Here is a 15,380-nt window from a genome sequence, read left to right on the forward strand (position 1 = left end):
AATGGGAGAGACTTCTGGGGAGTGGTCAGCCCATTACCGATGATTCACTTGCCTCCATGTGGCTTGGGGTCCCCCTGCCATCACCCAACTGGAGGGCCTCCCCCGTGAGAAGACGCCTGCCTCGCCGTGAACTCACCTCCTCGCACACCTGCCCCAGTGCCTGCTAAGGGGTTCGACAACCTTCGGGAGCTTTCCCAAGGTCAACAGAAGTGTAGTTAAAAGTTGCAGAGCGAGTGGGGGTCCGCACAGAGAGGGTGCGCCATGGGAACCATTAAGACATAGCCAACTTCCCTGAACTCAAAAACCAAACACGGTTCCAGAGCTGGCCCCCCTCCACGACCACCACTCCCCATCTCTCAGGGGCAGAGCCAGAATAGATGGATCCAATGAGGAGAGCTGAGGAGCTTCCTGAGAATTCCACTTGTACCCTCTCTTCCCTGTGTTTCCCTGGACTTTGCTCATTATTTCCAGGAAAAGCAAAGATGTAAGAAAATCCCTAAGTGCCTCCCCCCCACCCCCATCACCAACTCAGGCACCTCCCTCCATTCTCTGACAAGGAGAGGCAGCCCAGGGACAGGAGTTCCATCTGAAGGAATCTCCCCTCGTCCTTGTGACATCTACCCCGGTTTCCTCCGCCTGTAGCTGGAGAAGAGTCCCCACAAAAGCATGGATGTAAGAGTGGAGTTGACTGGCCTTCTCTTGGCCGTAAATGGATTCAGAGTCTGGTTGGGTCTGAGTTATGATCAATCTTTGCTAAACCGAGGGTTCTTTCTTCTTTCTAGTTTATTTGAGAAGTTTATCCCAACATATAAGGTGGGACGTTACGTGGTCTAATTTCTTCTCAGTGAGTGAGTATTTCTGGTTTTGGCAAGAAACTGGTATTATCGTATGGTAATAACCAGCAAACAATATGAACAGCAGACCATGGGGTGTGGGGTCTGAAATCACCCGATGGGGGGTGATACCCACCTGAAGGACGTGCCCTGACCCCCACTTTGCTTCATCAACGAGTACTTAGTCTGACTTTGCAGAGACCATTCATCCCTATGTTCTTGCTCACCCCTACGGCCTTAGATAGAAACGGATGTTTCCATAGGAGGTACAGAGAGCTGCCAAATCAGCATCTTCTAGGGTGGGACCTGTGAGGAAATGCCATGAGTTTCTCGTGTCCACCTCTGGTTAAAAGCCACTGTTAAAGTGAAATCTGAAGTTTCTTGGGGGTGCCTTGGTTTCAAAAGAAATATAGCGTAGTTGTAGCAAAGATATATCCAGAAGGACATTTCAGCATTGTGCAGTTAAAACCTTGGGGTCAATTTTCAGCATTCTCAATGCAATTTAGAGAATCCCATTGGGACACAACACAGATTCCCTCTAGAAAGCTAAATCCTGGCAGGGCATAATGAAGCTTTCCTAATGCTCTTACGCCGTAGATCCTGGGAAACTGTATTGAAATAACTCCTTTGGATGCCCTCTTGGTAGTGAAAAAAAATTCTTTATGCAATAATTTTGACCTTTGTAAAACAAAATCTATACTGTCACAGGACTTGCTTTTTATTTTACCTAAAAACATCCTCTAATTTAATTTGCAAAGTACTTATTGTATGTTCTCTTAGTACATTGTGACCTTTTCTTAAAAGAAAGCTTTGAATTAAAGAAAAAGAGGCAGAGAAGAATACCATAACCTCCATGCATTTTTCTAGGGGGCGGGGGGCAAGTCGTGTGTATTTGTTTAAAAAAGTAAGTCAAATAGATAATCAGGTACAAGCAGCAGCATGAGGAGTGTTTACAAGGTCCTTCAAGGCACCTTGTGATGCAGCTTTCTAACGAGTACCTTGTGTTTTCTATTCATGCACCATCCTCCCAACATAGACCCTTTGCCTCCAGCTACTACGACCTGTCTGCCACCGTAGGGACATCCTATCCTTCTCAGACTTCTGAGCCTTGGCTTATAAAGCAATTTTACTCGAAAATCCAGTTACTCGAGCATCCAGGCTTTTGTGGGAGGAGGGGAAGGGGGTCTTTCCTCCTTATAATTTAAAGATGGCAACTGGGTTCAATTTATACCACTAGCCACCACCATTCCCTAGCCAGGACAGACCATTCACCAATTTCCACAGCGTCCTTTCCTATCATCCTGGAATGCTCAGAATCATTCTTAACACAGCTTCTAGGCAGTTGCTACCGTTTGATTAGAATTGGTGGATGGGATGAAACCTCTGTGCCATTCCTGCTCCTACTGTGAGGTTAAACTGTAGGAAAGTGACCTCTTTATGTCAAATAGGATTGAACACTGGGAATTTCATGGGGTTTAATTAAAAAAAAAAGGCCTCATCGCAATTCCTACTGTGTCATTTAAAAGTTGTTTTTTTCCCAGCCCCCAGGAGTTATTGGATCACTCTCCCTTCTACACTCCCATCACAATAAAAAAAAAAAAAAATCTTGCTTGGTGTGCCTGGGTGGCTCAGTCATTGAGTTAAGCCTCTAACTCTTGATCCTGGCTCAGGTCTTGATCTCAGAGTTGTGAGTTCAAGCCCCGCGCTGAGTGCTACCCTGGGTGTGGAGCCCATTTACATAAAACAAAACAAAACAAAACCCTCCCTACTAGATCCCTTGTCACGCTGTACTGAGACGTTTCATTTACATACTGGTCTTAGCCACAATGTGCACCCCTGGGTCGGAGCCAAACCATACTCATTTATTCCCAGCCCCGAGCAAAATACCTGACTCTCAAAGGATTAATGGAGATGATCAAATTATTGTTTTTAAAGACCTCTTCATTTCTGTTTCCTTGGCTAAAAATAGTGTTTTGTCCAACCAATCTTTCTTTAGGGCGCCTCCCTCAGCCCCTTGTCTATTGCTGGGGATGTGCATGCCTAAAGTCCAGGTGCAGTTTTGAGCCCTAGCTATGGGATTCACTTGTTTCCTCTTCTTCTCTGGTTCTTTTAAGGTTGACTCATCCAGCTTAACATGAAATCTGAGCAGCCTGTATCTGTGCCTGGCAGGAACTGGCTCTATGTGGCAGAGCGAAAACTTTGGAATAAGCAGAGCTTTTGCAAGGTCTGTCACCCTCACTCAATGATGCCACCAACATCAGCATCCCAAATCCCAGCACGGTGTCCACAGGGCCTCTCCTGGGCAGGATCGGAATCCTCCCGCTGAGAGAGGGTGAGCCAAGGTCCACGTTCAGATGGGGCAACCCAGCCCTTTCTTCTTGGGACTCCCCACAGCTCTGGGAATCATTTCTGGCCCCCCTGAGAGGCAGGGAGAAGCCTCAAAGGGGTGATTCCCATCACAGACAGAGAAGGGGAAGCATCTAAACTTTGTACGCTGCTGCTAGCTCCTAGGTGAGGAAATTGGACTCAACCCAACTGGAACCACGGTGCGTTTTCACACCTCTGCCTTTATAGAAGATAATTCTTCTCCCTGGAAGCCCTGCCCCTCCCCCTAAGTAATTCCCTTCCCGACTCAGCTCTGGCTTCTCCTGCTAGAAACCAGATCTATTTGCCCCCACCTGCCAAATTCAGCTTCCTTCCTCTGCTTTCCTAACTTGTGTTGTAGTGCTCTATCTAATGAGCGTCTTCCTGTGGCAAGCACACAGTGTCTTCAGTGTCCTCAGCTGTGAACTTCAAGAGGTCAGGAGTCACGTCTCTGTCCTCCTTCATCACCATGGGTCCAGAGACCCATGAGAGGCAGGGGAGGGACCTGACAAGAGGAACCACGGGGTTTTGGATAGGCAGCCCTATTGCACTTGCAAGAAATAAAATTAGAATGGAGGAGTGGAAGGAAGAAGAGAAAGGCTCTTTTGAAAAATGTCTGTCCTTCCATTTTAGTATCAAATAGGCAGAGCTCCAGGGCAGCCCTGGGTAAATGACTAGGCCTATAGGCCTATGCTGTATTTTCTGAATTCAAAAAAAAAAAAAGGGAAAAGGAAAAAAAAATGTCAAAGAAACACCCCAACTGCAACTGGGAGTGGCTGACTCACTTCATTGGCTCCAAGATGAAGATGAGTTAGAACACTTGGAGAAGAATGCCCTTATCTCTACTGCAATGAAAAAAAAATTAAAGACACAAAGAAAAACAACAACACTTTATTAATTTTCTGAGGGCCAACAGGGATTCGGGAACACCTGCTGTGTAAGGTTCTGAGTGCGCCATGTGCCGTCTGAACCTCCTCAAGCAACTATGTGCTGATGCAGAGTCCCTTGCAAACACAGCCCTTTGCTGGGGTCCAGCTTTTCCAGTGCCATGTAGCCTAGTGACTCTGGAAAGGGGGCTGAGAGGACAAATCCCACTGGGAAATGGTGAGTGATGCAGGAGGCCGTTGCAGAGCTTCTCTGTCGCTACTGCTCAGTTAAGAACAGGTGCCCTACGAGGGCTGCCATACATTCCACAAGTGTGTACTGGGCTCTCCCAGGGCCAGGTGCTGTGTGGGTTCTGGGGCACACCCGCTGAGCCCCCTGTGCCCTTCAAAAGAATGACACTCTGTCTGGTTTTACCTGCATGTTCAGGAACAAATACATACACACAAAGGGGAACAAAGGAACGCGTCTCAATCGACCCCCCAAGCCTGAGACACTATGGTTATTTACTTTGCTTGCTGAGATTAATAAAATTTAATAGTAATTTTGGCACAATTTTTATTCAACATGATTATTATGAGTGCCAGAATGTTGATTCCCTATTTCTGTTATTGATTGCAGTCATAACTAAGAATACTTAATAGTAATCACTACTAAAAATAATACTTCCATTTTATACAAAAAAAAGACACTTTTATTCAATATTCAGTATTTCCCTCATGCATTTTTTCCTCCCTAATAAGTACAGTCTGATAGTCCCTCTTTAGAGATGGGAACCACAGAAGAGGGATGTAGTTTGTGAAAAGCCTTATTATCAATTAAAGGCAAATTTCAGGTGAGAAACAAAGCTATCTAGGCTCCTAGTACATCACTCACTTCACCAATGATTCCTACCAATGACTCTTCCATTGTTACAGAATGATTTTTAAAATATATTATTAGATTAGAATAAAAATAGGAAAATTTTGGTCATAACTGAAAGAATAAGCTCAGAGCTGGTGCCAAAGGGATACTTCACTCTAAGAGAAACCTGGAAACATCTTTTTCATGGGAGTGGTACATTCAGAAAGAGGTGGCAAGCACACAGTGTCTTCAGTGTCCTCAGACCCCCATGGGTTATTATAATCATCTGCATCATCAGAATCACTTAGGGGATTTGTTAAACACAGAATGCTAGGTCCTACTCCCAAAGTTTCTGGCTGATTCCATTGCTTTGGGATGGAGCTGAGAACGTGCATTTTCTTCTTTCTTTCTCTCTTTCTTTCTTTCTTTCTTTCTTTCTTTCTTTCTTTCTTTCTTCTTCTTTCTTTCTTTCTTTCTTTCTTTCTTTCTTTCTTTCTTCCTTTCTTCTTCTTCTTCTTCTTCTTCTTCTTCTTCTTCTTCTTCTTCCTTCTTCTTCTTCTTCTTCTTCTTCTTCTTCTTCTTCTTCTTCTTCTTCTTCTTCTTCTTCTTCTTCCTTTCTTTCTTTCTTCTTTCTTTCTTTCTTTCTTTCTTTCTTTCTTTCTTTCTTTCTTTCTTCTTTCTTTCTTCTTCTTTCTCTCTCTCTCTCTTCTTTCTTTCTTAAGCTTATTTATTTATTTATTTATTTATTTATTTATTTATTTATTCATGAGAGACACACAGAGGCAGAGACATAAGCAGAGGGATAAGCAGGTTCCTCATGGGGTGCCTGATACGGGACTCGATCCCAGGATCCCAGGATCACGACCTGAGCCAAAGGCAGACACTCAACTACTGAGCCACCCAGGTGCCTTGAACCTGCATTTTCAACAAGCTCTCTCATGTTTTCAGGGAACCATACTTTGAGGAACATTGGAGGAGAGCCAGTCCCCCAGAACTCAGTGCTGTGCATTCTTGCCTTCCTAAAATTGGAGGTTTTCAAAGCCTGTGAGACTTTAAGAATCAACTGGGGAGAACTTAAATGGGATACCTTCAAAGGCCCCACCCTTAAAGAGTGTGACTCAGTGGGTCAGAAATCTGCATTTCTGATCAGCAGCCCAGGTGACTGTCTTGCTACAGGTGCACTTTGAGTAATCCAGGCCCAAGGGCATCTCAACATGTTTAGGAAAAAAAAGTAAAAATGCCTGAATATACCTTATTTGAGTACTTCTGTGTGCAAAGAGGTAGAACTATTTTTATCTTTGCTGTTTTGTATGTCTACCAATTTTGCCCTTCCTCCATAGCGTTTCGAATACAAAGAGTAACTCCTGGTCTTAACTATCCTGTCAAACTCTCTGGAAGTGGGCTGGTAAAGAAGGTACAGAAGATCACCAACAGCACAATCCTAGTGAGGCCACTCTTGGTTTCCCATTCAAAATGGCACACCCATTCCTGCCCTACTGTTATGGACTGAAGTGTGTAGGATCCAAATTCCCATGCTGACATCCTAGCTCCTAGCACCTTAGGATGTGACTGTCTTTGGAGATGAGATTTTTAAAGAGGTAATTAGGTTAAAGTTAGGCCATGAGGGTAAACCCTAATTCCATGATGTCCTTATAAGAAGAGTAAATTACAACAGAGATGCAGAAGGAAGACCATGTGCGGACTGAGGGAGAAGACAGCTGTTTACAAGTCAAGGAGAGAGGCCTTTGAAGAAACCCACCCTGCAGATCCCTTGATCTTGGATTCCTAGCCTCCAGAACTGTGAGAAAATGCATTTCTGTTGCACAAGCCACCCAGTCTGTGATGCTTTGTCATGGCAGCCTTGGCAGACTAATATAGCCGCCTGCCTGCCTCATAATGAGCTCTGCCGTGAGGATCAGTGAGGCACTGTACTACGTGAGGGCCATATAAGCACCAAGCGTCTGTTAGAGGTCGAGGTCTGGGAGGTTGCCATATGTGTCCCTGCCCATGGAGATTACTGCTTCCAATCAACAGATTTATCCAATGCCCTGATGGGCTACGGATATTTTTTGCAGGTACACATTTTTTTAACATAGACTAGAACTGAGCTAATAATACATGTAAGAATATTTTCACAGCTAATCCTTAATGCTTTTATACATGCCTGAAAGATGAGCCTCTCTGAAGGGTTATGGTCGAGCTTTAAATACAGAGGTATTTCCATTTAGGCACAGATGTTGCAGAAAAATGTTGTATGTATATTTAATTCTTATAAAGTGAATCATGTTTTAACGGTGCCAGGGGATTTCCATATTTAAGGGAGCCCTGAAGTGAATCTGTATATAGTGTAAATAATCTCTCACTCCAATTTATTATGCAAGTTCCAATTTTCATAACAGTTAAAAAGAAATACGTGATTTTGTGGGTTTTTTTCCTTTTCACTTTTCTTTTTGATGTAATTTCAGACTATACAAAAAAAAGTTGCAGGAATACTACAGAGAATCTCTATACAAGGTTCTTCCTTTTTGTTGTTTAGAAAACATAATGACTTACTTGAACTGCTCTTATCCCCCTGCCTCCAAAATGTCAGCTAATAGTGATTTTTACAGAAAATATTTAACTCAATATGATACTAAACACATTAGCAGTAGCAATTCCAAATACCACTTATTAATTACCCAAAAAGTGCCAAGCAAACCCATTCAATGTTTAATTTGGATTATCCCCTACTCTTAACCTTGTAAGACAGGTACTATCATTACATCTATTTAATAGATGAGGATTCTGAGACACAGAGAGTTTTAGAATCTTGCCCGAAGTCACACAGATAGAAATTTTATGGTGCTGAATGCAAATCAAATCAGACAGATCCCTGGGACCCACGACCTGAAGGCTAGTCTTCCAAATCAGTTGTAGGCAAACTATTGTCTTTTGGCCAAATCCAGTCTACTTCCTTTAATTTTTTTTTTTTTTTACAATTTTATATGGTTGCAAACAATTAAGAGAAGACTAATATTTGGTCACAACATGAAGAATCACATAAAATTTAAATTTCAGTATCTATAAAGAGTTATTCGATCAGGGCCACGCTTGTTCATTTACCTATTATTTATGACTGCTTTTATGCTACAAGACAGAACTGAGTACTTACAACAGAGACCTTATTGCCCACAAAGGCTAAAATATTCACTATTTGGACCTTTACAGAAAAAGTTTGCTGACCTCTGTTCTAACGTTCACTTTCTGTTTGGAAGATACCAAGAGTGATTGTCAGGACAGCATTAGCCCTTCCCCAGGAAGCTGTCACAAGTTATTTCAGAGAGCATCATTTTATCATCAATACTTGCTACAATTTAACTTTATTTCATTTTTGTTAAAACAACCAAAAAAAAATTTTAAAGACCTGTTTTTTGAATGCCTGACAAAAATTTCTTTCTAATTCATTGTTGTTCGAGATAATAAAACAACTAGAAAAAATTGTCCATAAGGTATTTGTGGAAGGCTAACAATTTAACTACAACAAAAACAACAGAAATATGTTTTATCTCCTTCAGGGTTGGAACTGTTAGTATTTAGGTAGGGCTATCCTAGAGCTTTTGCTTCTAAAATTCTAACAGGCACTCAATTACTTGGGGAGCCTTCTAAAATGAATATTCTCATTTAGTAGGTCTGGGGTGGGGCATGAGAATCTGCATTTCCAATCTGCTCCCAGGGGATGACCATGCTGCTAATGATAGTAAAATGTTAGGTACTTCATAAACAACATCAAGCTACAGCTAATATTGATGAAAGTGACCATTAAGATGCCACTGAGTTTCAGGTACTGAACCAGGTACACTGTGCACACATTATGATTTTTTTCCCTTATCAAACCCAAAAGGAAAATAAAACCCAGAGAGAGAAAAATAGAAGACAACTGAAATCTGAGCCAGTCTGGTGTGACTCCAAAGCTCAGACTCACTCACGGAGATACATCTGCTTATTAATGGTGATACTTGGTCTTGAGGTGTTTAAACATCCTCTCCAACCGTGGAAAGACAAATATCCATCAACCAACCCCATTTGCACTAAGTCACATTAAACAGTTCCTCATTTGCCTTCAGCCTGGAAGCACCTGACTCTTCCAGGCTAAGGATGTTGGCTAGAACCTCATGATCAGGTTTAAGAATCTGTAATAGGGTTTGAAACAATCCCACCAAGGAATCCTCTGGGCTAGATGTATCTTCTATAGATAAGAAAATCCCACTTGCACGATCACAGTAAGACAGACAGGGAGGAAATACAGAGAGAAAGGAGAAATGGGGAGCTCTTAAGGTTTGACAGCATAGCTGAAAAAAGCATGAATTTGGGGGATTTTTATACTTAGTTGTGTGTTCTGGCCTCACTGATTTTAAGTTTCTCTGACTTTCAGCAAGTCATTTAATGTCCCAGACTTGGCTTTCACATCGGTAAAATCGGGACCCCCCAAAAATCTACTTCATCGATAATTGTTGTAGGGATGAGATCTGTTACTTGGAAGAGGTTGATAATTTGTAGGTAATACGTGATCTCAGTAATAATAATAATGGGCTAATAACTATTATTAATTTTTTGAATCTCAAAATACAGTACTTTGGGGACTAATTTTGTTCCACTGTTCCTTGAAGAACAGGAGAGCAGATTGATGGCTGCTGAACTGTTGGGTTTGGCCACAGACATAATGCTAAACATAACAGATTAAATGAAGAACATTTTAAGACTGGGAGTTAATGGCCAGCATTTAAATTGGGGAGGCTTAATGTCACAAGACAGATGTCTGGCTTCTCTTGAGAAATCAAGGGATTAGGCCACATGAGTCTGGACCTATATTCCCCTGTGGCAGGGCCACAGAGGGTGATAGGGCGAGGGCATTCTTCTCTGCAACTGAGATTGTCCCCTCCAACTGTACATTTATCTCGCAGCTCATGAAGGCATTTTAGTTTGCAAAGTATGATGACGAGAAAAAAAATCAGAAATTGTGCTTTAGCTTAAATCTGTGAGGTTTACAAGTCTCTGCAAAGAACTGCCTTTCTCTCTCTTTCTCTGTTCTTCCTAGGGACAAGAACCTCAGATACTGCAGGAGTCCAAAAATTCCTTTAGACAGTCCTCCCTTGGGCTCCCTCTTCTATTTCACTTGCTACTACAGAGCTGTATTTTAGGAGGAACTGGAAATACTCGTGGAATGGAGGCAGAGTTATATCTTGAGTCCTCTTCCATATCCCAGATTAGGTTTAAACTCCTGACCCCACTCTTTTGGTAAGAGCAGAAAATATACTGCGACTTTCACTCTCCCAAAGAGTAATCAAATACAATTGATTAAATACATTTCCCAACACACACACACACACACACACACACACACACACACACACACACCCGTGGGCTGAAAGCTAATAGAATATTTCAGCTGCTGGAAATGGTTTTCAAAAATGACAGGGAATTAATGCGGAAAGTTTCAGGTTTTACAATATCATGTGTATATCAAACAAACGCTAGAAAGGCACAAACAGATCCATCTTTTCTCCCAGAGGAAATAGCAGTGATATTGGGGTGTTTATGTTTTTTTAAATAATACTGGGTTCAATACAATGATAAGTGTACATCGATTAACCTTTGTGTCGGGTTTAAATGTATAACCCATTAAGTAATTTAATCTCCTCCAAAAAAAAAAAACAAAAAACAAAAAACAAAAAACAAAGCAAAACAAAAAACCAGCCTTTGGCATTATTCTCTGAATAATCCTTGTTTAGTTTCCATAATGGTATACTGTTTAATGAAAAACTCATTAGAATGTAGCATACGGCATAATTAATTCTGGTTGATTCTTTGGGTGTAAAGAGCTAATGCAGATGCTGGCTTCCATTTTCCAGTGGCTTTATTAATTTTTCATAAACCAATATTTCGACTGTAATGGGTTGTAACAGGTCCATAGAAGTTCTAGGAATGCATTAACTGTCACCAATGCAGTTAATTTAAGTAGGATTTTGCTATTTGTGTGTTGGTTCTTCACACTACATTTTTAAAAGAGAGCTTCATCGGATACTTGGAGAATGAGTATCTACATATAATTAACATACAGGGTATTAAACAATATTTGGCCAATTTGTCTTTATTTACACACAACTTAATTGGCTGGGCTAATAACACTGAACTATAAATTCTAAAAAGCGCTAAAAGTGGGAAGCACAAGACCGTCAAAACTAAATGGTTTATAATAGGATGGCGACACAAGTTAAAATATTTAGAATATTTTAAAAATAAAAAAAAATGAAATCATGTCATTTTTGAAGTCTCTGGTGATTTTTTTCATAGGAAGAGATTGGGACAAAACCAGGAAACAAGCTTGATAATAGCCTTGGTGTTGGGCACCGGTTTAGCAATCCTGGGGTCCGTCAGGAGCCCAATCTCTGGGATGGGTAAGAAGTTGCTGATTTGGTTTTACCTCTTTCGATCTTTTAGGATTGTATTCACATATTTGTAATAATCTTCATGGTAAGACTATTATGTTTCAAGTGTAGATATGCGTGCTAATTCATTACTATCTGTTTTATTTTATTTTTTAAATATATTTTTATCAGAGCTTTCAGTGGTTGCCTGACACTCAAAGGATGGATTCCAGATTCCACATTCCTTTATCAGAATCCATCATCAGGTCTCTTGCAACTTTTCTCTAGAAGGAACCCTCTGATTTCAACAGATCAGTATTTCTCAGCCTTTGGGAGAAACCTGATTTTGCCTGAGAAATTTCTACATCCAGTGAAGATCAAGCACCTGGTTTTCTTTTTTGTTGTTGTTGTTCTTGTTTGTCTTTGTGGTTTTTTTTTTTTTTTTTTTTTTTTTTTTTTTAGCACTTCTCAATGGATTCTGAAGATAAGGCTGAGAAACTCCTTTGGACACTACCAAACTCCTCCTTACTCACTGCTACAAAGCTCTTTCTTCATTTTCTTCCCAGGAGAACTCTTATTTATCTTCAAAATCCAATTAATAACCCCCTCTCTTAATACAGAGAGGATTGTTATTTTTTTAGTGTTCTGGTCGGCAGGTATCATCATTTATTATACACTAAGTTTATTTGTCTGTATCCCTCAGTGCTCTAATGAATTCTAGAGGGAAGAGGTGATCCCCCCAAGTGCTTACCTCAGTGCCTGGCACTTTACAGGCCTTCAGCATTGCAACTCTGAGCTAAAGGATGAATTAGCAGAAGCCAGTGGTATATGTGACTTTATAAGGGGCCTCTCTCTTTGGCCCTTCCTTGATGAACATGATGCTGCAGAAAGACAAGCAGCTTGTCTCACAGGTTCATGCAGGATTGTGCAGTCCAGTGCTACAACACCTCCCCAGGGTGTAAGCTGGTGGCTTTGCGTTCAGCAAATCTGGACTCCCTAAGCTGGGGTCAGCAAAGGAGGGGTAGGCTTTCACTTTTTACACAGTTGTGGGTGGGGCAAGGACACCTATTTCATGACCTACGAAAATTATATGAAATTTAAAGGTCTGTGTCCTTAAAGCTTTATTGGGACATAGCCATGTGCACAAGGCATATGTGTTATCTGTGACGACTCCTGTATTACAGCAGCAGGGGTGAGTGGTGGGGGGAGACTGACTGTAGGCCCACACAGCTCGCTATTCACTAACTGGCCCTTTACGAAAAAAAAATTGCAGACCCCTGTTCTAAGTGAAAAAAATGCACACATTTTCCCTCTTTCATAACTAAATGCAGCATAACTAAATGCAGAAGAAAAGATCATCATTTTCTTTTCTTCTAGAACCAACAAACACAGCGGTATGTCTTATTTTATACCATCCTCCCCTACCACTACCACCATGACCATGAATATATATATATATATATATATATATATATATATATATATATTTCTGAGATTGCAATCTTGTCCTTCTGCTTCTTCTTCCTCCCCTCCTCCTCCTCCTCCTCCTTCCATTGTGCAGGAAAGGGTTAACTCAGCAGACCTGGGCTGCTCAATCCTCATTCCTCCCAGAATGTTTGTCTTCAGGACTGGCCCTTGGACAGCTCCTGGCAGGTGAGTTCTAAGCCCTTGGAATATTCTATCCTGATAAAACCATTTCTGGATGCCTGAGGCCTTGGGCCATACAGTGCCAGTTTGATAAGATAGTTTATGGGAGCAATGTAGCAAGGTAATTTATGGCGGATGCATACTTTTGCTCTTTGGGCTAAGGTTTGAGTAGCTGAGGTCAGTTCTACGGGGCTTCCAGGTTTGTGTGCCTGGTTTCCTAGGAAGTGGACTGATACCCAGCTGGCGGCACTCTGTGTGTGTTGTCAGACACCATGACTGCTGAAGTTCAGCGCATCGTATACTTCCACCTTGAGGGCACACCCAGAGGCTTTCGCCTGGTTTCTTCTGGATTCCACCTTATGTCCTCTTCCCCTTTGCTGATTTCTAATCTGTATCGTTTTGTAATAAATCAGAACCATGACTATAACAGCCTTTCTGAGTCCCATGGGCGCATCTAAGCAAACACAGAGACTGAGGGTGGTCTTGCGGACCCCCGACACAAATCTGCAGCATAAAATCAAGCTTTGTGCTCTTCTCTCCTGGAGTCAAAAATGGCAGAGTAATGCCCAGAAGAGAAAATACTTGAATGAATGACTCTCTTTAAGTTCTTTGGGTTGCCACTGATAACTACAGATGCTTATGCATCTTTAGCAGGAACCACTGATAGGGTACGAGAAATATTAAGATATTTGGTGCATGTGGGACAAGGGTTCTCAACCTCAGCATCATCAACATTTTCAGCCAGATTATTCTTTGTGGTGGGGGCTGTCCTGTGCATTGTGGGTTGTTTTGCCAGCAATGAATAACCCCAGGTCCCCGAAGATGTGACAAAAGCAAATGTCTCCAGAAGTTGCTCAGTTCCCCTGGGGTGTAAAGTTATTTCCAGTTAAGAACAATTAATCCAAGATATTGGATTAACTAAAGCATGTGTGGGAGGTAACTTGTAATATAATGGAATGAGCTTTGGAATCACAAAGATTTGGCTTCGGATCCAGCTCTTTAACTTTTGAAATTAGCAACCTTGAGCAACCTAATATCACTAGATTTCTAATTTATCTGCAAGATGAAGAAAATGACCCTTATCCTCCGAAGTTATAATCTTGTAAACATATGCGATGGTCACAACATTGAGTTTGGCATGTGGCAGGTAATATTACGTGCAAAGATATTTTTATTAATTATCACTATATTCTAGAGCTCAAGCATAGAAGACATGGCAGGCGTGTCGTAGTCTAGTCCTATGGAGGAAGCTGCACAGCAAGGTAATGCCAAATATGGGCTTTGAGGTTAGAAAAAAGACATTTATATAATAAGCCTATTTTTCACATTCTAGTTCTGGGATATGAGGGATGAGATAAACTCTCAGGAAAGCCTTAGTTTCATCATTTCTATAATGAAGAGAATGCTGTAACATTTTTATGAGGTTCTGAGGAGATGCAAAGTGTTTTGCACAGTGCCTGGCACACAGTCAGTGCCTGGAGTGGCTTATTGTTGCTGATGTCTTGAGTTGTTCATGTATGGATGATGGCAGCCCAGAACTTTCCCTATGAAATTGATCCAGAGCCAAATATTCGAACCTCATCTTTCTCCCGTGGTGCAGAGGTGGGGCTTCTCCTACAAAGGCTGTCCCATCATTTCCTGCTTTGGGGGAGGGAGCTCTCCTTGGTAGACTTTCCATGCAATAGATTGGGAACTAATTTATTGAGGAAGTGCAGTTTTTAGCACATAATCAAGTTCTGATCCTATCTGAAGATCAAAATCCCCCAAAGGTTCCATCAAAGCTGAGCTGCATTCCTTCCGTGGGCCCGGGAAGGACACAGATAAAAATTAAGGCCAAATGTGGGAGGGATGGAGTGAAATCTGATAAGACAGATGGGGAAAGGAGAAGAGAGAAGGAAAGTGAATTGCAACCAAAGAGGGAGGCGAAGGTAAACAGATGTACGAGATAAAGTCTTTGAAGTGGAACATTTCTAGGCTGAAAATCCTTTGCTTGGGGACTTAAATCTGGACTCTTCTGTTCCAGTTCACTGAAGTGCAGTGCATTTGAATCTGGCAGATGTGTAAATTATACAAAACATTGCAGAGCCAAAGGTCACTGTTCACGAGGAGCCATTGCTCTGAGTCTAGTCAAAGCCGGTCCTCTGGGTGGATACGGGCAGTGTTAGAGCCACGAAGGGCACTAATATTTGAATATTTGCTGCTTTGAGGGGCTCTGAGTGGTCGCAAGGACGCTTCCGACCTACATTACATTCCTTCAGGATACTAGGTAGTCACCCAAATGCAGGTTTTGTACATTCAGGTTTGGGGCACATCATCCCAAACCCAACCCAAAGTCTAGGATGGTGGCCAACAAAAGGAAAGCAGCCTGTGTCAGGGACCCCAGTTATCACAGGTTCTGACAATCTTA

The 15,380-nt window shown here is 41.8% G+C and overlaps 1 protein-coding gene across 20 annotated transcripts in view; it reads right to left on the reverse strand.

The window, feature by feature from the left end:
- RBFOX1 (RNA binding fox-1 homolog 1) overlaps window positions 1-15,380 on the reverse strand; it is a 2,033,116-nt gene that overhangs the window by 79,380 nt on the left and 1,938,356 nt on the right. The window lies entirely within an intron of this gene.

This window comes from Canis lupus, chromosome 6, assembly GCF_003254725.2.
Source record: "Canis lupus dingo isolate Sandy chromosome 6, ASM325472v2, whole genome shotgun sequence".
Classification (NCBI taxonomy): domain Eukaryota; kingdom Metazoa; phylum Chordata; class Mammalia; order Carnivora; family Canidae; genus Canis; species Canis lupus.